We start from the raw sequence: 23,084 nt of genomic DNA on the forward strand, positions 1-23,084 counted from the left end.
CTTCCAGAGTTTACCAGCACATTCATAATTGATAGTCCCTGCATTGTGCCTTGAGTAGAAACACACAGGGAAGAATTTGTTGGGAGTTCTGGAAATTGTTGGAACCTAAGGCCAAAACCTGCTTTGTTGCAAACCGTGGGAAGTAGGATCTGTGGATGCGGATCCCAATAAATACAGTTTTTGATTGTTCCAACATAAGGAAAAACTTCTTTACTGATAGGGTGCTGGAGCACTGGAACAGGCTTCCCAGGGAGGTTGTGGAGTGTCCTTCTCTAGAGACTTTCAAACCCTACCTGGATGCATTCCTGTGGGGCCTGACCTAGGTGATTGTGCTTTGGCAGGGGGGTTGGACTTGAAGGTCTCTGGCGGTCCCTTCTAACTCCTGCCATTCTATGATTCCTTGGCCAGTGACTATATCTCTCCTTTACATCCTAGTTTGTATGGAGCAGAACTGGGTGATCTTTCCATTGTTATTTTTTGAAAAAATTCTCAAAAGATAGATTTAAAAAAAAACATTTGAAAAATTTCCCTCCCACTTTGATCAGCTTCAGTACAATCTTTAAATTCTTCCAGCCCTGCAAATGGAGGCTGAGGCTTGTTTTACAAAATCCCACCAAAAATGCTGGAAGTATTTCCATGCCAGACTTTGAGTCATCCCTTGATGACTGGAATTCCAGAATTTATACAAGTTGGTGACACTACCTGTTGGTTTACTCTCAACAACTCTTCTGACAAAGCTGCCTGTGTTGAGCAGTTGTGTATTGATGACTGGAGGATGTTTCAGACTGTACATGAAGTTGGCTAATTTTGCACACGATTCCTGGAATATTTGAGCTATCATGCTATTACAAAATAAAGTTTGGAGACTGTGTTACAGAGTACCTTTAAATAAACCCAACGGAATCCAGACATAATGTCAAAAATTCATCAGCAGCTCCTCCAGTGTAATGTGCTTTTCAAGAGAGAAGAGGAAAAACATGTCAAAACCAAACAAAGAATCCTTAGTTCCAACAGTTATTCAAGATTCAATTTAGCCTTTCTTATATGCTTCCCTTCCCATAAACCACTCTTTGCATGTTTTCTTCCAGTAAATGAGATGTGTATAACTCAGTCTTATTAGAGAACTGATCTCTTTCAGGAAAAACAAAACAAAAAAAGTTCTTTTGAATGCTAGGGGAGGAGATACCCAATTGTACCCTATACTACTCTGGCTTACAGTCACAGCTTTCTCAGCTTCTCCTCTGCCCACAGAAGGAGGACCTGCTGTGTTACACTGATAGGACCATAGGTCACATCAGTTTCTAATAATTATCTAGGCTCAACACATCTGTACATTCATTTATCTCTATAGCAGATGTAAATCCCAGATTTAAATGGTCCAGATTCCTAATTTTTTAATTCCTAAGTAAATAATTTGGAGTGATTGTCCTCTTTCTTACTCTAGTATATATCAGGGATAACTTTCTTCAGACAAATACTGTTATCTTGGCAGTTATTATGCTGGCAAGAGGAGAAATAGAGGGGAGAATGATTTATAGGATACATTGTATTTTACAATGACACGTTTGTCTGGGATGGGGTGACTGAAATGTAGATTAGAGACTCCACAGAAATATATTTTTTGGTAAAAGCTGAAGTACTTCTGCAACAAATCTTCTGTTGGCCTAAGTATATGAAGCAAACCTGATTTCAGCAGCCCCCTGAGGCACTGACCTGAGGTTTTATTTATAATCCATTTGGGCTTTGTGACCTTGCTTGACTTGTTTACCTGTTACATGTATTCCTTGCAGACTGGAGTTTTTACACTCAATGTGAGGCCGAGCTTAGGCAAGCTAGGAAATGTGTTGTTGAATGAGTGTACTTTACCTAAGGGAAAAGAAAAAACCTTACACAGTTTTTGTATGATATGGGTCCACTGCCATTTTCCCTGGGGTTAAAAGGGCAAGTACAGCCAAAGTCATATAAGTCTGGAATCCTAGTGTATTTCTAGGGACCTCTAAGTGTTACAACAGAGTTCAGCATGAAAGGCACCATGAAAACTGCAAGGGATCATGAAAAATGAGGAGAGGAATTAGAGATTTGGTTATGTATTCTAAGCTGCTTTAGGAATCTGACAGCATTTTGGTTAGTATCAAAATATTTATAGTATAGAAGATTAATATTTGCACCACTGAGCTCTTTAATTTCATTTACCTTAGAAAGAGGGATTTTGACATTGTGAAGAACCAAAAAAGGTAGCTGTGGGTGCACAGCTTCATTGAAACAGTGTTAACACTTTCAAGTCCCAGAGAAATAGGTAGTTTCACAGAAAACAATTGTGTAGGTTTTTTGTGAGCACTTATGGATGCTGTAGGAATTGTAAATGCTGTGAGTCCCTGTCATGGAGAGTAGCAAAAGCTCTCTAAGTTTTGCTATATTGTGTAGTTTCTAGTGCCTCACATTAAAAGCCAGAAGCATCGAAAAAACCAAAACAATCTTTCAGTCCCATGGGAAGATTTCTCCCTAGGGTAAGTGAAAGGTAAACACTGGCCATGTTTTCCTTTCACTTGGTCTTGCTTTCCAGACAACAAGGGTATTGTTTTGGTTAGTAGAAACGACTTTCTCAGGCCTGCCCAACACCTGCAGGTGGGCTGGCCTGAGGAGTGGTCTTTATATTGTTTAGATAATGTTATCCAATTGTGTAAGTTGATTACTGTTTTTTACCAATGTATGTGAACAACGTAAAAGTGGTCCGAATTGTGGGCTAGTCCTATTTTGGAACATTATAAAATGGTGGACAGGCCAGGATTGAGGCCCTTGCGCCCTTGCCCTAGCCTTCGGGGTCTGCCTCTTGTCCTTCTGGGTTTTTCCAGCCTTTCTGTTTTTTTTTTCCCGGACTTCTAACAACAACAAACTGCTTGCCGATCTAGCCTCGCCTCGGGCGGACACCCCGAGTCGCAGAGGCAGGAAGCCTGCATGCCTGGACCCTCACCGGGAGAAAGGGACTCCCTACCAAGCTACAGACTGTGAGTAGCTGACGAACTGTTAACTCAAACCTCAGAGACTCAAAAGAACTCTCTTTAAACATCATAGACTCTTTAATTTGCCATTCTCTGAAATGTTATTTCGACCTCAATCAAAAGAATTCACAGTGGTGGTGTAGTTTCGGGAAGAGGGAATTCGCATTCTTTGCAATAAATCACTGATAAAATAGTCAACGCCTCGCGTATTTCCCCATAACTCTGCCGTGAAACTGCGTTCCACGACAGTCCCATAGTGCCATTCCATGGGGAGCAGGAGGTGGCAGTGGAAGCATTTTGTTGGCTGAAGTACACCAAATATTAGGGCAGAGAGGCCCAAGGTGGCATGAAGCACTGGCAATGTGAGAGCTGGCACAGGTATTGAAAGTGGTCCGAAAGCCTCAGAGTCACTTTGATGTGGCAGAGCTGACCTGGTAGCCCTCCCTTTTACAATGTTTACCACTATGATCCTTCAAATAGAGAAACAAGAGTCAGAAGTTTCCTGATTAGTTTGTTTGAAGTTGAGTGGAATTTTAGTGAGATTCCAGCAGTTTGCTATTGCTAATACATGGAACCATGGAGTTGTTTAGGTTGGAAAAGACCTTTATGACCATTGATTCCAACTGTAAAGCTAACAATGCTAGGTTACCACTAAACCACATCCTTCAGCACCACATCTACATGTCTTTTAAACACCTCCAGGAACAGCGACTCTGCCACTTCTCTGAGCAGCCTGTTCCAAGGCTCGATGACCCTTTTGGTGATGACATTTTCCCTGATTTCCAACCTAAACCTCCCCTAGCACAACCTGAGGCCATTTCCTCTCATCCTGTCACTTGCTGTGAAAATAGTCCAACACACGCTCTGCTGGAGCTATTTAAAAGCAGCAGTCTTCTGATTGCACCAGGTTCTGCAAGCTCAGGATCACACTCATGTAAGCTTTGCCTTAGGGAGATCAGCAGTGGTGGAGTCTCTAATGAAAAATTGAACAGAAACAGCATCAACAGAAGTGATGAAAATTAAGTTTTTCACAAATCATGTCTTTTATTTGTGCCATTGTCAGGTTTGATGTACGCTTTTATTCTGACAATTTATTTTAGCTGAAGTCATAGCTATATGTACAAGGGATTGCTGGGAAACTATTCTAATTAACACAGGTTTTGATTTATGGAACTCAAGCCACTGTGAAGAAGCCATCCTTGATGATTAAAATGCTATCTGAATGATGATGTGAATTAGTTTAAGAGATCCATTGGTGAGTCTTTTCCAGGGTATGATATTGTCTGTTTTATTTTTGGGTAGCTATTTGTTTGTTTGAGTTTCTTTTTTCCTCCAGCTTTGGAAAGTACGTTATCTGAATATTTCATCTTTAGCAAAAAATGAGATTGACCACTGCAGGTGAATCAACAAGTTAATTGCCAGGTGCCAGCAGGTTTTTTTTTTATTTATTTATCCACAGATAAGCTAATGTCATCCATGATGTTTCTGCCCGCTTGTATGTGGTTCTGTAGCTATTAATTTCTTTGTACATGGAAATATAGTAAGAAATATTTGAATGAGTTTTTTTTTTTCTTGTAAAAATGATTTTCCTGTGTCACATGTACAATTTGTGTTTTTCTCAGGCCTCTTTTAGCCCCTCATAACTGGAAGTTTAGGTGACAGCTTGGATGTCCACAGCCTGTTTGGGTGGGACTTCATGTAAACCTCTTGAATACTCCTGACTCACTCTCATTAATCTGTGGACTTTGGTTTCCTCTTGGCTTATTCATTAATTCCCAAGGAATGTTGAATATGTTGCAGCATTTTTAGTTTGGATAAAAGTTGAACGAAATTCACTGAGGAGCCCAGAAACTTCTGGAAACCCTACATTTTTTTATGGTCCAAAAATCACAGAATAGCAGAGGTAGGAAGAGACTTCTGGGTATCATCTAGTCTAACTCCACTACTAAAGCAGGTTTGCTTAGATGAGGTTGCATGGGATCACATCCAGGCAGGTTTGAAAGTCTTCATAGAAGGAGACTCTATATCCTTCTCTGCACAGCCTTCCATCATTTGGAAGGCTTTCTGCTGCTTTTTATGAGCCTAGAATATATCTGGTTAGAAGAGGTGTAGAAGATCATTTAGTCCAACAGCATACTTTAGGTATACTGCAGTTATGATGTTGGAGTTTTGTTTCTGATGCTTCTTCCTTCTCTGCATCTTTATTCAGACCTTCCTCTCTCTCATGTAATGACTGGGACAAATTTGGGAGCATCCTGCAGCAGCTTCCTTTGGACATGATGTATATTTCTGCCATGAGATCAGATTCAGTGTGAATAAAAAGCAGAAATTGCTGCAAATGAGAGTGAAGAATAAATGGTCTAATTGAATCTGTTTCCTAATGGTGGTGGGCCTCATCCCAGAAAACTTCCTTTTGCTTGCTTAAGTGGAACGAGATGGTGGGAGACAGCAATTAACAGAAGATGATGAATGAAATTGCATTTGCCACTTGGGAGAGAGCATTTCCTGAATAATGATACTTTCCTTCAGGGAGATTTGCAAAATTCTGTCACATGGGTGGATGCAAAATGCACTTGGCAACCATCTTTACTTGGCTCGTTGCTACTGGAAATGTCCCAGGCGGGTGAAGCTGGCACTGGTGCCCTATGTTCCCCTGCTTGAAGCATGGGACTTGCTCATTAACTCTTTTTAATATACTAGGATTTTGTAATTACAATGAGAAAACTTAACTGGCTTAAAAGTGACCTTAGTGTTAACATTGCCTGTTACTGTTGTGACTCCGATATCTTCAGTATCTGTGACAGTCTGCATGGACACCAAGGTGGCAGAAAGTTTAGTTAAACATGTGTGGATATGGCTGACTTAAGTGGCTTTAGCAAACATGGGGATACATCTACTTTTTACTCTTATTTACAGGAATTTCTCCCTGGCTTTTCATTCTCACTGGATATATATTTTAAAAACTGTTGTAATGTAAAAACACAGGATTTAATTTCCTACCTGCTTAGTCCTCAAATAATGGTATTTTTTAAGTGCTGTTACTATGTAAGTGGTTACTAAGTGAATAACTACTCTCATAAATAGTCACAGGGAGAAATTGCTTTAGCTTAATATGCTAATAGATAGTGTGTTTTATTAGCAGGGCTTATTAATTGGTTTGGTATCTTAATTAAATTGGTGTGCCAGTGAGTGGAAAAAGAAATCCTTGTTAGATCTATGGATTCCTTATTTTAAGCCATGCTATTTCTCCCATTCAGAAAGCTCTAGAAACACTGGCTGAGGCTACAGCACTGCTGAGAGGTTTCTCAGATACTCTATTAGATGCTTTATAGAGGGAAAGAGAAGAAAAAACAAACCCAATTCTGGAATTTAGTTTCAAATTTAACTGATAGCTGACTTCCAGCCTTATATGTAAATAACATATTTCAATCTTCTTTGATAACACAGCCCTACTTGACATTTCTAAATCCTTGTTTCCTGAGCTGGGTGTTTTACATGCTGGGGAAATACAGTGAGCCGATTTGAACCATGCATCTCTGGAAAAAAGCTTTTTGGTTGCCAGTGTGTGCTGTAAGTGTACTGTGATGGTAGGCTATTTCCAAACAACATTACATGACAATAGTAACTTTGTAAGAATGAAAACTGTCATGTATGTATCTGATAATATGTATCCGCCCTGTGAGCTGAGATGTCCCTTGTGTCTGGAGTTATCTACGTCTCTGAGAAGTTGGTTTTGACATATAATTTCCCTCTCTTGGCTTTTTTTTTCCTTAAAAAAAAAGGCAAAATGAGCAGTTTTGTTGAGTGTAAAGCCAAAAATATAATTTGTCTTGCACACATGTAATTTGATTTCAAAAGATTATGCCTAGTACTGGCAAAACATCAGTGAGCCAGGCTACACTGAGGTACAAAAATCATACCTTAAATGGATGTGAGGTGTTGGGTAAAAGTGGCACTCACCATTTCATGCCAGTTGTCTATTTGGTTTGGTTTGTTGGTGGGTTTTGTTTGTTTTAGTTTTGTTTGTTTCCTTTTTAATGTGAAGAGGAGTTTGCTCTTATTTTTCTTCTTATCATTGACGTTTCTCTATTTTCCTGCTCCTGATGATTAGCTCCCACTAGGTTCAGTGGAAGGTATGTAAATGGAAGGGAGACTCTTCAAGGCCATCCCATGCATGAAAGCAGAAGAAACTTCTCCTCTGCTGTAGCTTAAGGCCTGCTGCTCTTGCTCTAGCATTTGAAGGTTCTCATCACCTGAGTTTCAGGCCAGGAAGCTTTGACTAGGTCCTTGTAACTGCTAATACTAATGTGAGGATACAACTCCAGACACGTGAGATGGTTGGACTTCTAGCAAAAGATTATTCAATGTACAGACTGGGCAATTTCTTAGTCTGCACTCAGTTCCTGATTAAAATCAAGTTGTGAGATCCTAATGGGCACGAAATTCTCAGTCGCTTTCACTCTATGCCATTCACTTCATGTGGAGTTTGAAAGAGATCTTGTTTGTCATTTTTTGAATCTGTGGCTTGCAGCTGTAGCAAAACATTTGGATAGGAAACTTAATTTCTAAAATCTACTTAGGATAAAATGCCCTTTATTATTGTTTACTTCCTGCATTTGAAAGAACTTTTGTTAAATCCAGGCTTCTGCACCTGCGCTCCTCCAGAAAACTGTCTCTTCAAATTCTCCAGAGTGATTTGTCGGTTTTTTATGTGCCAGAACCAGTTGTATCTCTTATTGCATTACATTGCTGACATAACATAATGCCTCATGACAGACGCAGCTGCACATCACTGCATCTGAGAAACCAGGAGAGAAACAGAGGCCCAGGTCTAGGGAAGGCTTGATATCTCCCATCCACAGGTTTTACTTACAGGAATGTAAGTCCAGCTGCCTGTCTGACTGTTGGTTATCTCTCTTTTTTTCTTTCTTTCTCTCTCTCTTTTTTTTTTTTTTTTTTTCCTTTCCCTCAAGTGTGAAGGAAGGTCAAAGCCAGGGAAAGGCTGAGTGATACAAATCTTTCTGCTTACTTTCCATCTGTGCACATGTCTCCCTCATCTCTCAACTTCCTACTGTGGAGGGTTGAGATGAAGGTCTCCTTGAAATCTGCTTTGCGTGTTGACCAGGAGCTGTCTTAAGAATTTGTTCAGAGTCTCTCTTGGCCCTTACTGTCCTGATATAATAAAATAAAAAAGCTCCTACTAGTTCTGCCAGATGAGAGATTTAGGCAGAAAAGTTATTCTGGATAAAAGAGTGTTGATGTCTTCCAAAATTCTTCTCTCTTTCAGGGGGGACTTCTGCTTTGATAACTGAAGGGTAAAGTGATAATTATGCTTTATGATCTGGTCTGGTTCTACTGCTGAAAGAAGAGGTACATTTTTTTCTGAGGGATAAGGTTTCATTTAGGCTTGTTACACCAAATAAGATGTTCTTGAAGCCGCACCAAAACCCAGCATGTTTCAATGGAAAAACACCCTTTACAAAAACATTGGTTTGTGTTCCACCATCATGTGATGTAAAATCACCAGTACCACTGCCTGTGGATTAATTCCACCTTAGTTAACAGTTTTTCAGTTGTACTTTGGCCTTAACAATTTCAGTTTTCACATTCTGTATCTAGTGAGAAAGCATCTAACAAAAATCACACTTTTAGACATTATAAGCCAAATTCTGGATTACATGGACTTTGTTCTCATTTACATTGTTATTCTTCTTTTTCTGCATCGTGGGTAAACCAAGATGCAAAAGATGTGTGCCTTCCTAAATTTAGAAATACCTCTCTATATGATCCCTTCTGTATTCTGGTAGCTAAATCCTAAAGTCACTGTAACTGACGGGTCGACTCCTCTCCTGTATGTGGGCTTATTTGGCATCTGTGCCTTGGACACTACTGAAGCTCTGCCAGGTGAAGTGAAGTAGGACTTTTCTTTTAATCGTTATGCACAAATCAATGTGAGCTCTTCCACCTTGAACAATTCTTTGCAGTCTAACATTTGCCATTAGATTTTGCTGAAGTGAAGTTTGGCACTTCAGTTTCAGTAAAATAAGAGCCTCTGCACAGATGTCATCAGGGACATCCTCAACTAGATCAGAAACTCAATAGAAAACACAGTGCTACAACCACCAGTTAGCAGCCCCAGGACTGAGGGTTTGGTGTTTGCTGACAAAGTTCTTCACTTAAGGGGATAGACTAGAAAGTGTCTGTTGTTGAAGTGAACAAGCTATTGCATTTTATACCAAAGTCTTGTTAATATTCTCTTGAAGATCTCCAGGGCAGTGAGCACCTGCTGTTTAACTCACCTGGCTGCTGTACAAGGTGCAGGTGCAGTGCCACAAAGTGCTTCACAGCTGCTTGGCCTGTGGTGGAAACACGTGCCTGGCTGAGCAGTGAAAACCAAAACAAAGCAAATGATGAGTAAGAGGAGCTGGGGGAGGTCTGTGCTGTGCAGTGCTCATAAACTCCAGCTTGTGCTGTGCCAGTCCTGAACCCAAGCTGAAGCTGTGCAGCCTGCTTGGGCAGAGGGCTCTGCAGTCACACAGCTTTGGATCAGAGCGAGTTCATGTTCTGCTGAGTTAATGGAGGAGCTGTAAAAAAGCTTATCATTTATTTACATTAGATAACTCCCCTAAAAACTGACATATTCAGACAGAGTTGGAACAAGATCCTGCTTAAGTTGAAGGATGGCCATTCTCCTTGTTCTCCAACCATTTTTTATTAATAACATTTCATTGTTAAGTAACTGTACCCATGTATGGTACAGCACTGTCAGACTGCTCTGAGCTCATCCTCATCCCTCCTGATGCTACAATTCCCCTTGTGCTTCAGCGTTTTTTCCCCTTCAAATTCATGCCTATCTCTGCTCTCATTCCGTGCTATGTTGCAACTTTAATAGCTTAACACACTAGTGCTGACTTAGCTTTTGTAATTTCTCATCCTTGTTTGAATATGTAATGCCCCAGAAGGATAATTGTTCTTATGTTTCCATTTCTTATTTTGTTGTCTTCTCTAATTTATTTCCCTCCTGTTGCTGCAGTGACAACTTAGCTTCTTTGCTGGCTTCTGGCTTAGCAAGTGATCTGTAATTGCTTTGATTTTAGAGCTCAAAAAGGAAACTAGTGTGCTCAGATACCTTTCTGCCCCTCATGATTTACTCCAGACATACACCTATTTACCTTCTAAGGGAGTTTGTTACACCTGCAGACGCTTGGAGGAAAGCTCAGGTAGAATTAGAGGGATAGTTTAAGCTGCACAACATATTGTACTTGGGTTTTATTATGTTGTATTACAGCAACACTTCTCTTCTTGCTGGAAATTGTTTTGAGATTTCATGAGAGCTGAAGTAGCTTTTTGTTCTTCTGTAGAGCCTCAAGTTTGTATCAAAGAGAGAGAGAACAAAATGCTTGTTTCTGTCCTTTGCCAGATGAATATGTCTATGCAACATCCACAAGAGCATTATAAATAGGTATTTGCTTGGACTTCCTTCCTTTCACATTTCAGATTAATTTAATCTTTAACATCTAATTTTCCTGAGTTCTTAAGAGGCACTGCAAGTGTGAGAGAGAAAGAATGTTTTTGCCAAGTGTCTGATAATGAATTGGTGGAAATACTGCTCATTGGATAGGTGGTCAATCTCACACCCTTTCCTCTCCCAATGGGGTCTAATCACTGTAAAAAGCAAATTAGTATGCTGAGTTCAGGAACAGTAACTCCAAAAATACATTAATATCAGAGCAAGCAGCAGTCTTGCCTACCCTGCTGATATAAGTGATTATTCTATATATGTTTTAATACACTGTGCTGTTATTGCTTCCAGAGGATCTATTATGGTCTACCCTTCACTTCTTCAGAGACATCTTTAACTGTCAGCATCTGCTTTTCTCTTAACTTTCCAAAACATGCAACTGACAACTTAAGTGCTGTAGTAATTAAGACTGAGAGTTGTCCACAATAAAATCTGAAGCCTTAGGACACAGCCAGAAAAGACTCTAGCAAAATGTTGAGTTCTTGAGCAGCTTTGTGTGCTGGCAAGCTGGTAGGCTGTAGTTTTCAACCTCAATCTTTTTAATGATAGTTTCATTTTTTGTATTTCAGTATTGCTGGGCTGTACATTAATCTATCTTCACCTGTGTGCTGGGTTGCAGGAGTGTGCAGGGCAAAGCAGTATCTGTTACATCTGATGTGGGAGCCCACTGCTCCTAAGCCAACATTTTGGGATGAATTTTTAGGAAGGTATTGGAACAAACTACTAGTTTTGCTTATGTAAAAGGAGAAGACTCTGTCTTAAAACACCAGAAAACAAAGTTTCTCACCGTTTTCAAATAAACTCACTTTTATTTACTTGTGTACTACTTGTTTGTCTGTAGCAGGAGACACAAACCAGTGGTCTGTATGCACCACTTGTGTCCCTTATCATCAAGATAGAATAAAACAACCTTTCTCACCCTTTCACATGAAACCAACAGATAAAATATTGGCTCCATTATACCTGGAAGGGTGTAAGCAGGCATCCTATTTCCTGAAGACAGCAGAGCAAATGAAGTTTTAAGAAAATAGACTCCTCTAGAAAGCTTTTGTGTCTTGCTGCATATGTAGCTGGATGAACAGAGTACAGCAGTACATTTCCTGTGAGTACGGAGAAGTGCTCAGGAGACTTGGACCATGATGATATGGTCTCTGAGCTGTGTGCTATCATTACACCCTTGGTCTCTTGTGAGCAGTGTTTAGATGGCATTAAGCAAAATTCTGCTGAAGATGGGAGTGCAACAGTTTCTCATCTGGGCAGGCTTCTGCTAAGCACGGAAGTTTTCTGTCTTATTTACCCACAGAGTATGTGCCTACCTTTAGCAGCAGCCTTCATAGTGATGGGTGATATTTCTAGGATGAATGTCCACAGGGGATCCCTGCACTTTGCACCGCAGACACGAGTGCACCTGGTGGCACCTGGGAGGTTTTGGTTTCCAAGCAAAAAGGGAGATTTAGGACTGATGGCATTTTTTTGAGACCTTGTGCAATGAAAGGAAGCACAATATGTGATGACAACATGTGCAGCTGGTAAAGCTCCAGAGGGAGTGTTCTGGGAGGAGAGATCCCAGTGCTGTGCTGGGCCTTCACTGCCCTCATAGCAGAGATGAATAACCAGAGCTTGGCTTCTGTGAAAAATGGATAATGGAGGAGAGAGCAGCAAAAAGCATCCTGTCAGTATGTGTTAGTGGTCTGTACTGTGTTTATGCTTAATGGAAGCCTTGTTCCTTATGTAATCCTCCTTGGCCCTTGCTGGGGGTGGGGGTGGTGCCTCCACTGCTATGAAATCTGTGAATAAAAAGTGCTTGTATCTGAGCTCAGGTGAATGGGTTTGTGGCAGGACGGCTTTAATTTTGTTTTGACTCACGTATTTCACTGTTTAGACTGTTGAACTGTCTGAAAACTTACCTTGAAGGAATACTTTCAAACACTTGCTGTGTACAGCTGTGTCTGAAACAAAGTTTAATTTAAATTTCCAAGTCTAATCATAAAAGCTGATGGTTCACCTTTAGGGCTGAAGGTAGTTATTCAGAAAGCTAAGCAGTTCACAAGGTTATGTGCAAAGCAGGACTAACAAGATGCTGAGAAATAATAGTCTCATACGGGATCGGTTTTAGGTTGTAGAGCATATAGCACAGAGATTTAATGCAGTTTAGATGTACTTGAAAATCATCCCAGTGTTTTCTTGACCTTGAAAACATCTTATGAGTGGTTCACAAGTAAAAATTTAAACATCACTGTAATCAGATAAAATACAGGTGGATGTTTGATTTTTCATTATTTTGCAGTTATCTTTACCCTTATTTGAAGTCTTTTATGATTTAAATGATAGACATATAGGCTTGCATTAGCACAGCAGATATTTAAAAGATGAGAGCTGGGTTGCCTTTTACAGAGCATTTTGTTTTGCTTTCCCCCTTCTTTTTTTAAGATATCTTTTTATCAAGTGTAAATACTAACAATGTTGATATGGAATGACAGTTTGACCAAACAACCATAGCAACAGTAACTGTTTTCCTTGTGATAACAGCTAAGCTAAAGGTTATGTGTATTGCTGCATCTCTCAATCTATTTGCTCCACATCACAGTGCCAGACAAAAGTAAGACTATAGAAAGCTGCAGCCAAAATATGCATTTGTTTAGAGGAAGTGTGAGCTACAGAACTGTGGTTAAATAATAAATATGAATAATGTTTTCTTTCTAATGCATTATGTCAAAAAAAGTTATGAAATGTAAGCTAAGTAATACTTTGCTAGACAAATAATTAAAAAACTTATTAAATAATATCTGCTTAGTCATGCTCCCTTAGGAACGGGAATAAAAATAAAAGCCCAGAGGCTGCTTTAAGAAAAGCATTTGTTTATTTTCTCTTTTCAGGAACAGTGTTGCACTTGTACAGTTGACCTAGACAGTATTTAGTATTGACCTCAAGTCTTCAACATGTATTCCCAGAGCTCAGATGAATTGAAGAACAGAAACAAATAAACGTCTTTGGACTGTGGGAGCTCCTCACTTTCCCTACACAGCATCGGATGAAGTAAGTGTGTTATTTCCTAAAGCAGTATTAATGCTGACCTGAAGCTATAATAACTTTCCCAATAGTGCCACACACACCATAATCTATGGTATTTTCTTATTTTCTAGTCTGTGTTTATTAGGATAATTATATTCAGAATTGGTCACATTTGCATAAATATGAAGATAATCTTATCTCCTGACAGTGGGGTCTGTGTGTTTGAGTGATCCCTCCTCTTACTGTTGCCACAGCAGCAGCAGTGGGCTGCTTAATAACTAAGGCTTCTCAGTGCAACAAATAATGTACAGTGATGAAAATTCACTAAAGCAGTTGAATTTCAGGGCTGAAGAGTCACTTTGCACTTGGTTTCTGCAGTGCTGAATCACACTTAATCTTTTATATTTGGTATAGGAATAAGCTTCCTGTTAGAGGAATTAATATTTCAAAGTTACTTAGTCCTTGTTCTGGAGAAATTTGAATTTTCAGATTAGATTTGCTTAGAGTTTTCAGGTCACAGGATTGAATCTTTGCAGTTTTGATGAAAGAGGGAAAACCACCTCTGGTGACTCCTGAGCTGTGTAGGTAAAGGGCAAAAAAGAATACGGCATAACTCAGCCTCGTAACACTGATCCTGGGAGTAAATGACTGGTATGGAATAGCATGGTAACAAATAAAAATCTTTCCTAGGTTCCACTTGCTAGAAACAAATCAAAATTCAGAGAGCAGTGATCCTGGGACTTTCGACTCCCTGGTCAAATTCCACTTCCTAATTATTACTGTCAAACATGTTTTAAATTTTTTATTTTTCCCAGCAGAAAAGCAAAATATGTGGACCCTTGAAAGGACCTTCATTATTTTACTTAGGGCTGTTACTCTATTTAATAGCACAACAGTTATATAAAAATCAAAAGAGCTGTGCCACTTCCATACTCCCAGAATGATTAGCTGTTTCTTTGCCTTATAATGTAAAATTCCCTTTGCACTTTAAAGGGCTTATTGTGCTCTTTTGCAGAATGTTCTTCGCATCTGTGTGGCAGTAGGAGGGCAGGATACATTCATTAATGCCATTATTTAAAGCATTTAATGGGGATACTACATATACTATTAGTTCTATGCCTTTATGTGAAGCTGCTAGTGTGGTTTGCTTCCATAGGATGGATTTAGGTGAAATAAGGATGAGTCCATATTGCTGCTGGAAATGTTTAGCATATGATGCAGTACACTGGAAACTGTGAGGAATCTCTCTGTAAATGAGTTTGTCTTCTGCTTGTTATAAAATCCAGTCTAAACAAGTTATTTTAGCACAGAGGACACAGTCCCTCTCACACCTGCACCTTTTCTTCTCTGGTGAATTTATTGGTGTTTAGCAAGTGATTGTGGTCTGTGTTATGTTCTACTGTCTACTACACATTCTGGGTAACACATTTCACGTCACAGTATTTCAGTGATGGGAAGCAACTGCAATATGTACCTGCAGGCAAATTGTGGGGGTGTATGTGTTGAGGAAAGAGTTCGTTGTGTAGGATTAATTCTTGCAATAACAAAATGTCAACCCAAATTCTGATTGGTACAAATGAAAGTCAATCACAGCTGACTTTGGGTTAGGACTTCCAATGGTCTGAAATAGCAAATAGTTTCTGTCAGGACAGGAACTTGAAGTTTCTAAAAATCTGCCTCTGTGTCTTTTTATTTTATTTTTTTTTAACTTTGAATAGCAAAGAACCAATTCCAGCATTTCATAACTCTCTGTAATTACAGTTGTGATTATGAGAATGATAGATATCTAATTAAAATCTGTGAAAACCATAGTCAGTGAGAAATGAGAATTAGTTTCCTGAATTGCATTTTTCCTTAGCTTAAGCATATCAGAGCTGGTTTTCGACAATGTGGCCTTTCCTCTTGTGTGTCACAATGGCTTGTCTCAATAGGTCGTGACTACTTTTAACCAGTGAGAAGGGAGAGATTTGTTTTGAGATAAAGGAGTGCGAAGAAGGGCTTTTTTAGTTAGTGTTGTTTTTTGTCCTAATGATGCTGGTGTGAAGTCTTTCATTGGTTTCAACTGATTTTAAACTGAGAAACAGCAGCCAACTTTAGGTTTCTTGTCAAATAGCCTCAAAAATGTGTAGGATGAAATCGATGCATCCTTAACTGTCACCTATTAGGGCTTTGGTTTTACTATCCTCATTTGCATCCCCTCCCTATTTATCTAATCCAGTCAGTGCTTGGGCATGTGTTCACTCAGCAGCTAATTACAGCAGGCTCCCCATGACAGTGACTAACAATTTTGATGCCTATTACAGACAGCTTCATGCCAGCAGAGACACCCAAGAGTCTCATACTCAAATCTATTAGCTCATCCATGGTGGGGTGGCCCTGGTAGCTCTTTCAGCCACTAGTCAGAGCAACAGATTGTGTCCACCACCAAGTAACTATCTATGATATGCTGATTTGATTCTGCCGGACACTGAGCATTTTGATATCTAAGAACCCCAAAAGGCTGGACATCTGCTAAGCTTTCTGCCCGCTGCTGCACCAGATGGCCACACTGGAGCTGTGCTAGGGCAGCATGGCTGAGGCTGCTGAGCCTCTTGGCTGTGTGTTGGGCTGGAGTGAAGCATTTGAGTACTGCATTCAGTTTTGGGCTGCCCAGTTTAAGAGGGACAGGAATCTGCTGGAGAAGGTTCAACAGAGGGCTTCAAGGATGATTAGGGGACTGGTACACTGCCTTATGAGGAGAGGCTGAGGGACCTGAGGTTTTTTAATATGGAGAGCAGAAGACTGAGAGAGGATTTAATAAATGTCTATAAATATCTGAGGGCTGGGGCTCAGAAGGGGAGAGACAGGCTCTGCTCACTTGCTGCCAGGGATAGGACAAGGAGCAATGGATGTAAGCTGCAGTACAAGAGGTTCTACCTCAACATGAGGGGGAACTTCTGTACTTAAGTCACAGAACACTGGAACAGGCTCTCCAGAGAGGCCTATCTGGATGCATTCCTGTGTGATCTGAGCTAGATTGTATGGTCCTGCTCTGGCAGGGAGTTTGGACTTGATGATCTCTTTGAGTCCTTTCCAACCCCTGACATCCTGTGATCCTGTGATTTGCAAGCACTCAACTCCCAGAAAAGAAAGGGATCAAATCACGATTCTATCCTTCTCAGAAATAATTTATTCCTTGCAGGCAAACCTATAATTTACTGGACTCATTGGCTTTTTAGCTCTCAGCACAAAGCCTTTCCTCTTCTGATTATTTAGCGTTTGGGACTAGGGGAAGATCCAGTAATCTAAACAGGAGAAATGACATAAACAGTATCACCATCAATATCCAGCTGTGGCAGACATCTGATCCTGGTGCTTCAGAGGTTATTATACAGTGTTCTTGGGAGGATTTCCTCTCCCAGCTCCTGTGGTGATCACCTGTCCCCTAGAACTGATTCGTGACTACCTGCTCCTCCTGTGAATTTGTGACTGTTGCTGAAGGCACCATCAGCAACCTCTTGCCTTTCTCACAGGTGACCATGCCAGGTGCTGATTACACACTCTGAAGAAAGAATTGCCTACACTTTTTTATTTTTCTATTGTAACTACAGCTTACTCTGACAATGATGCAAAAAGAAGTCTTCCTTAATCTTAATTACTGTCACTGGAGTCCATCTAACTTTTAGTCTCCTAAGGACAGGCTAAGCAGCTTTTAGTAGCCTTTTTTGCTAAATGGAAATTTCACTGCTGACTTAACCCATTTTATTTCCTCTTTCAATTATTCTGTTACTTGTCTTTGAAGCCCACTAAGTGGCTATTAGGTACAGGTAGAATGGAACAGAACAAAAGGATATTTGTGGTATATGAGCACAAGAGTCAAATCCTGAGCCCTTGAACAATCCTTTGGACCCTTGTTTACAGTCCAAATCTATTTGCTTTTCACAGATGTGTTTATTTTTTGCTTCCTGTAATGAAACTGCTGTCTTCCTGGGAAACATTCTACTTATCATTTGTGGCATGCACTTTCATGTCTTCCCATTATTTGAAAGCCATTTCACACTGCGGTAGAGATATGACATTTTAGCCTGTTATTTCACCTAAAGAGGGGGGAAAAAAAGGGAAAAGCTTTTAAACTTCTTTTTTCTCTTCATAATTTTTCCTTCTTATGGGAAGAAAAAGTATGAGCACAGGTTTGGCTTTCCAGCCATTGCGCAGAGAACACAGTATAGCTGTTTGATTGTTCATAAGGATAGAATAGCACTCGAGGCCTGAAGCCCTGTACTTATTCACCACCTAATCATAACAATAACTGAAGCTCTGCAAGTGGGAGTGAAATATGGCTTATTTCATAGTTACCAGCCTAAGCTGGGAGAACAATTACTGATACTCTATGTGAAAGCTCAGATACACAAAAAAGCACAGGTAACTTCTGGTATTATATTGTTTGGAGAAATTTTGGCAATGATCTTTAGATAAAAAAGCAGAAATAAGATTCTTGCTATATTTCTTGGCTGTTAAAAACTAGGCTAGCAGCAGTATGGGAGAAGGGGGTTGGTTTTGGTTTCTGAGATTTCTTCTGCTTTTGATGTCTACTGGAGAGAGCTAAAGTTGTCCAAACTTCAGACTATTTCATTATTATTAGGTCAGATATTGATGGCAATTACACGATCAATTCATAACATAACTTGTACTGGCAAGTTCCACATTCTGACATGTAGTTAACAAAATATCTTATTGAGCACCTTGATAGGGTCTTGTTAGCATTTTCTCTCTCTATCCTATTTAATTTCAGCTTTAGAATGCAAATCTCAATTTACTTGTTCTTTGAAGAAGCTGAGTATGACTATCATATCTTGAATTTCTCTCTACTGATTTAAAGGCATTCTAAATTTCAGATTCCAGGCATCAGGTTTTATAATGATGATAATTCCTCAGTTAAAAAGAGAGTAACATGAATGGCATGGCCGTGATCCTGGCCTTATGCCATATTCATCTTTTCAAGGCTTTGTCATTGCTTCTGCTTTAATGAACTTGTTCATTTCTCCTGACTAGTCAGATAAGACCCAGCAATTGAATAGTTAACTTTTTGTAGAGCTCAGCATCAATTTCTAGAAGCTTTTAACAGAGACTTGACATTTCTAATTAGGAAATTTTACATACAGGCAAGTGAATTTACCCCCAACTGGGAAAACATGGCTTAGCAAGAGTTTTACATCCGCCCTCATTGATCTACAGATTATCTCACATTTGAGACTGTGGAGCCACTGGGATTTGCAAAGATGAGAAACAAATGTGGGAAAGTGCATGTAATTTCTTTCACTTCATGGTTAGCTAGCGAAACCCTGATAAGTTAGAAATTAAGAGGTAAGTTTATTTTCTTTCTTTTTCATGTATTACTGTTGCAGAGGTCAAAAAAAGTCCACAAAAGCCAATAACTTGTTGGCACTGGCAAGCAGCTGTCATCTTGATCCAGTTCTCAAAGCAACAGATTGGAAATTAGTCTTAGGAAAGAAGTGTAGACTTAAAAACCTTTTTTTCCAAACTGGTCTAATAGTTGAGAAACAAAATGTCTGAATGTGAACTCACTCAGGAAAAGATTTGTTATGTGTCTGATGCTTCAGTGTCTGCCTCTATAGAGACTAAGCTTTCTGCATTTTTGTTCATGTAGTTTATTTTTTTGAGCCTTTTTTGTCTCTAGATGGAAATAACAAAACTAAACCAAACCAACCAACCAAAAAACAAACAAAAAAGAGGCAAAATATCAATGCATTGGGTGTTATGCTGGTTGGAAATGCTGTGCCCGTGTAAAGTGTCTGTACATTTGTGCAGTGAAAATTAAGCTCCAAGTCAGATGTAGCAGAGCTCACTAAGAAGAGCTTCTACTGATTTCTTTTGATATGGAAGTGCTGCACAGCTCATTTCACTTTTGTGTTCAGGTGAATTTTGTTGTGAAGACATACAACTGAGTATATGCTGCAGACTTCTAAGAGTATGATTTAAAAGAAATAAAAAGAAATGATTTTTTTTCCTGTATATGTTTTCCTACATTTGAAATTATTCTAATGAAGCAAAAGTTATTTCTCTGTTGTTAGAAAAACAGATAAGCAAACAAACCATGAAATGTAGCCCATGAGGTATTATGAAAATATATATGGGCATATTGCTTACTGTAGTTATGCTTTTTAACTGGTATTTATTTTTGAGAAGGTAGATATATCACTGTTATGTGATAAGGAATTGAACAATTGATGATAAAAAATAAACACAGGAGTACAAACCATCTACAGCTAAAAGCCAGCAACATAAAATGAGTTTAAAGAAGTTCCATCACAAGGTCATGCATTTTAATGACTTGGATATTAATAAGACGTGATGGAGTAGTTTCAAAACCATTGAGTCCCCTTCTCTTTTGGTACAGAGCATAGTCCTCTGGGAGAAGATATCTCTGGTATTGAATTGGTGCTGCCCTTGATCTCAGCTAGGAGGGCTGGTATTATGAAAGAAAATAGAAGTATGGTTTAGACTTCTTTCAGAACTGTGTGGGTGTCCAGAAATACTATCAGAACTTATAGTCTTGGACTTAGTCATAAAAAATGGTGTAAAACTAAACTCCAGACATTAGATTAGATCTGCTCTTTAGAAAGAATATGACTGGATCAGAGTATCTCTATAAAACTGCAGCTCACCATGTGATATACTCTTGCCACCTACTTGGTTTACAAGCAAATCGTAGAAACAAACTGTAGATTTTGCAGTACACATCTCAGAGCTATTTGTTACATACCACAGGTACTTGAGTGTCATTGTGTGCTTGGAGTTTATATAGTTTATTTAAGGAGTAACCCTCAAAGCCAGAAAAAAAAATCTGTAAGTTTCAATTTTCTTTTATCTCTGCTTCATAGAGGGTGTAAACACTCAGAACCTGTAAATTCCTTGGGTTAAGATAATGTGAAGATCTTCACCTTTTGTTCTAGCTGGAATTAATTCAATTTGAAAGCTCTACTTTGAAATACAGAAAGGCAAGCCTCTAAAAAAAGAGGACATTTCACTTTCCTTGTCTACACCAAGTTTCATTTTGTTTGTGTTGACCTCCCCTTTTCTATCTCTCTCTGTCTTATTTTTCTTTTTCTTTTTTAATTTTCTACCTTTATTTTTTTTTAGCTGTGGAGTTAAAGCTAGACAAGAGAGCCCTACAATCTGTCTTTCACCTCAGTGTTAAGTATTTGTTGCTTCACTGAGTAGTTTGGTGTATATCTGAACATTTTGGTCACCTACTTAATGGCTTTGACAGAGAGTCATTGATGCAGAGTCCATCTATTTCAGAGGAATAGATTTAGCAGGCTTTAAGATAAATACTAGCAAAATATGACAGTTTGACCTTTTTTCTCTTGGCCAATTTTGAGAACAGCTATTTTTCCCATGTGCTGACCAGAGTAGCCATTCCATATCTATAATGTACATGTCTGGGTACTGCTGAACTTGGAAGGTTGTTATGAATGATCTTTGAGGTGGGTGGTTCTGTGGCTTAGGATTTGAAAAGATTTAAATGCTGATGTTTTCCATTCTTACTGAAGACATAAAAAGGTCACTTTTCCTTTGTCATTTCACTACGTTGCTGCTGACTAGTGTTAATCATTTAATTAAAAGGTCAGATCACTCATCCTCTTCTTTTTATACCTGGTGTGACTTCAATTATTTTCTTTGCAAAAGAACAGACTTAATATTATTTAATAACACTTGGTTTAAATAATAATCCCCAGAAGTGGAAAATCACATTTAAAACATGCAAACTTTGAAGAAGAGAATAAATTGAAAATAGCTACATATTTAAAATGTATTTTCTCCATTAAATATTGTTAAAATCATATGAAGTTTTTAATGAGAGCATATGAGGGCTTGTCTATCATGTCTCCTGATGATTGGTTAGCAGGACTACTGGAAAGCAGAGTTAAAGTGCTATAAAGCCAGAAAGCCCACGCTTATTTCCTTACTGATTTACAGTACCCCCACAAACAGGAAAGCAGGGTAGCAGCTGGAGTTAGAAACAGTTGTTTGCCCTGCACAACACAGGCCAACTGCCACTCCTGATGTCCACTGAACTCAGCAGATTGCCTTTGCACAGCTCTCTGAGCTGTACATCACCCCTGGGTACCTCAAGAGACTCCTGTAGAGAGACTGTAGGGATTCTTGGTTCCCTTTCCTTCAAAAGTGGCCATACACTGTGTAGGTAAAGCAGTAGTGTACTTACCAGGAGAGCAAGAGATTGTTCTCATTCACTCTAGGTGCTTTCTGAGCAATCTTACCTTCATCTCACAGCCATAATAAACCATTCTATGACTGACCAGAAAATGAAGTTACTTGGTTTAAATGTTTAATGAAAATATCCTCCACTCATACGTGGTTCTGGAAATCAGGGAGACCAGTGCAGTAAAGTAATAGTAGACATTTGGGTCAAGGTGACTCTGAATGATGTAGCAATATGGAAGCTTGGACTGAATGATGCTTGTAGAAGTGTGATGGTAGTCTGAGCTTTGATGAACCTCGTGTTCAGTTTGTCTTCTGTTCTGAAAACAACTTCATCAACTGACAGTAATACTTTTAGATCAGACAAAATAAATAATTAGGTCACTAATTTTACCTAATTAATCAAGATGCTTTTTAAGTTTAAACTTTGTCAACAGTGCAGCTTTTATGGATTTTATGCACGAGTAGATAATTTCTGGAGTACTCTTGTCCAAAATCCAGCATCAGAAAACCAGGTGCATTGCTTGCTCTATCTTTATAACACTGTGGTGTTTCTCACATTATACTCAGACTGCAAATAGAAGTTTTACATCAGTCTTTACCCGGGCAACTTGTAGAAAGTGTGTGAGTTCTCAGCAAGTTTATTATGTCAGATGGTGACATTATTTATAAGGAGTAATGACATATTTTAGAAAACAGCATCAAGTTGAGGAAGAAGCTGTGATCTGGGTTATTTGAATACTGGGTTGTATTGAACTTTCCAAGAATCCCCAAATGTAGTTCTATCTGATGTTAGCTGAAAGAGCTGATGTGATTAAGTGCAGGTTGGTGATTAGCTGGACTTTGACAAGATGTATTTGACTGTGTCAGAGTGGGCTTTCTGAAGGAGTTGCATCTGTCTCTGAACGGAACCACAGCCTAACATGTCAGGCAGTGTGGGATTTCTGGGCTGTGAATCTTGAAGAATTAATTTTAATTGGAAAAAAAAAAAGGACTGGGAAACACAGAGCATGATCACAAAGAAGAGTTGGTACGTTATCTTGTTTTTCAATAGCAGCCTCTTCTTTTGATCATATGAGCTGGGTCTGTGTTATTTCCCAGGCATTTTACAAACATTTCTCAGCAGGGCAGCTGAGAAATGCCAGGCAATATGACCTATCAAGGGCTGAACACAGAGCTGAAGTGGTTATTAGCTGAGCATCCCTAAATAGCTTCTAACCAAGCATTTAGTGGCACAGAAGGTCAATGCTATTTGTTGAGCATTCAGCTAATTATTCATTTCACTAATCAAAGGAATGCTGTATCATTTAAGTACTGCAAAATATCCC

At 39.2% G+C, this 23,084-nt stretch overlaps 1 long non-coding RNA gene across 1 annotated transcript in view; it reads left to right on the top strand.

Moving 5' to 3' along the window:
- The window catches only part of LOC135183702 (uncharacterized), a 152,825-nt gene that overhangs the window by 101,677 nt on the left and 28,064 nt on the right, over positions 1-23,084 (top strand). Inside the window, exon 2 of the long non-coding RNA XR_010305667.1 lies at positions 13,398-13,557. This is a non-coding gene — a long non-coding RNA (uncharacterized LOC135183702). The remainder of the gene's footprint in view (positions 1-13,397; positions 13,558-23,084) is intronic.

Source organism: Pogoniulus pusillus, chromosome 19 (assembly GCF_015220805.1).
Source record: "Pogoniulus pusillus isolate bPogPus1 chromosome 19, bPogPus1.pri, whole genome shotgun sequence".
Taxonomy (NCBI): domain Eukaryota; kingdom Metazoa; phylum Chordata; class Aves; order Piciformes; family Lybiidae; genus Pogoniulus; species Pogoniulus pusillus.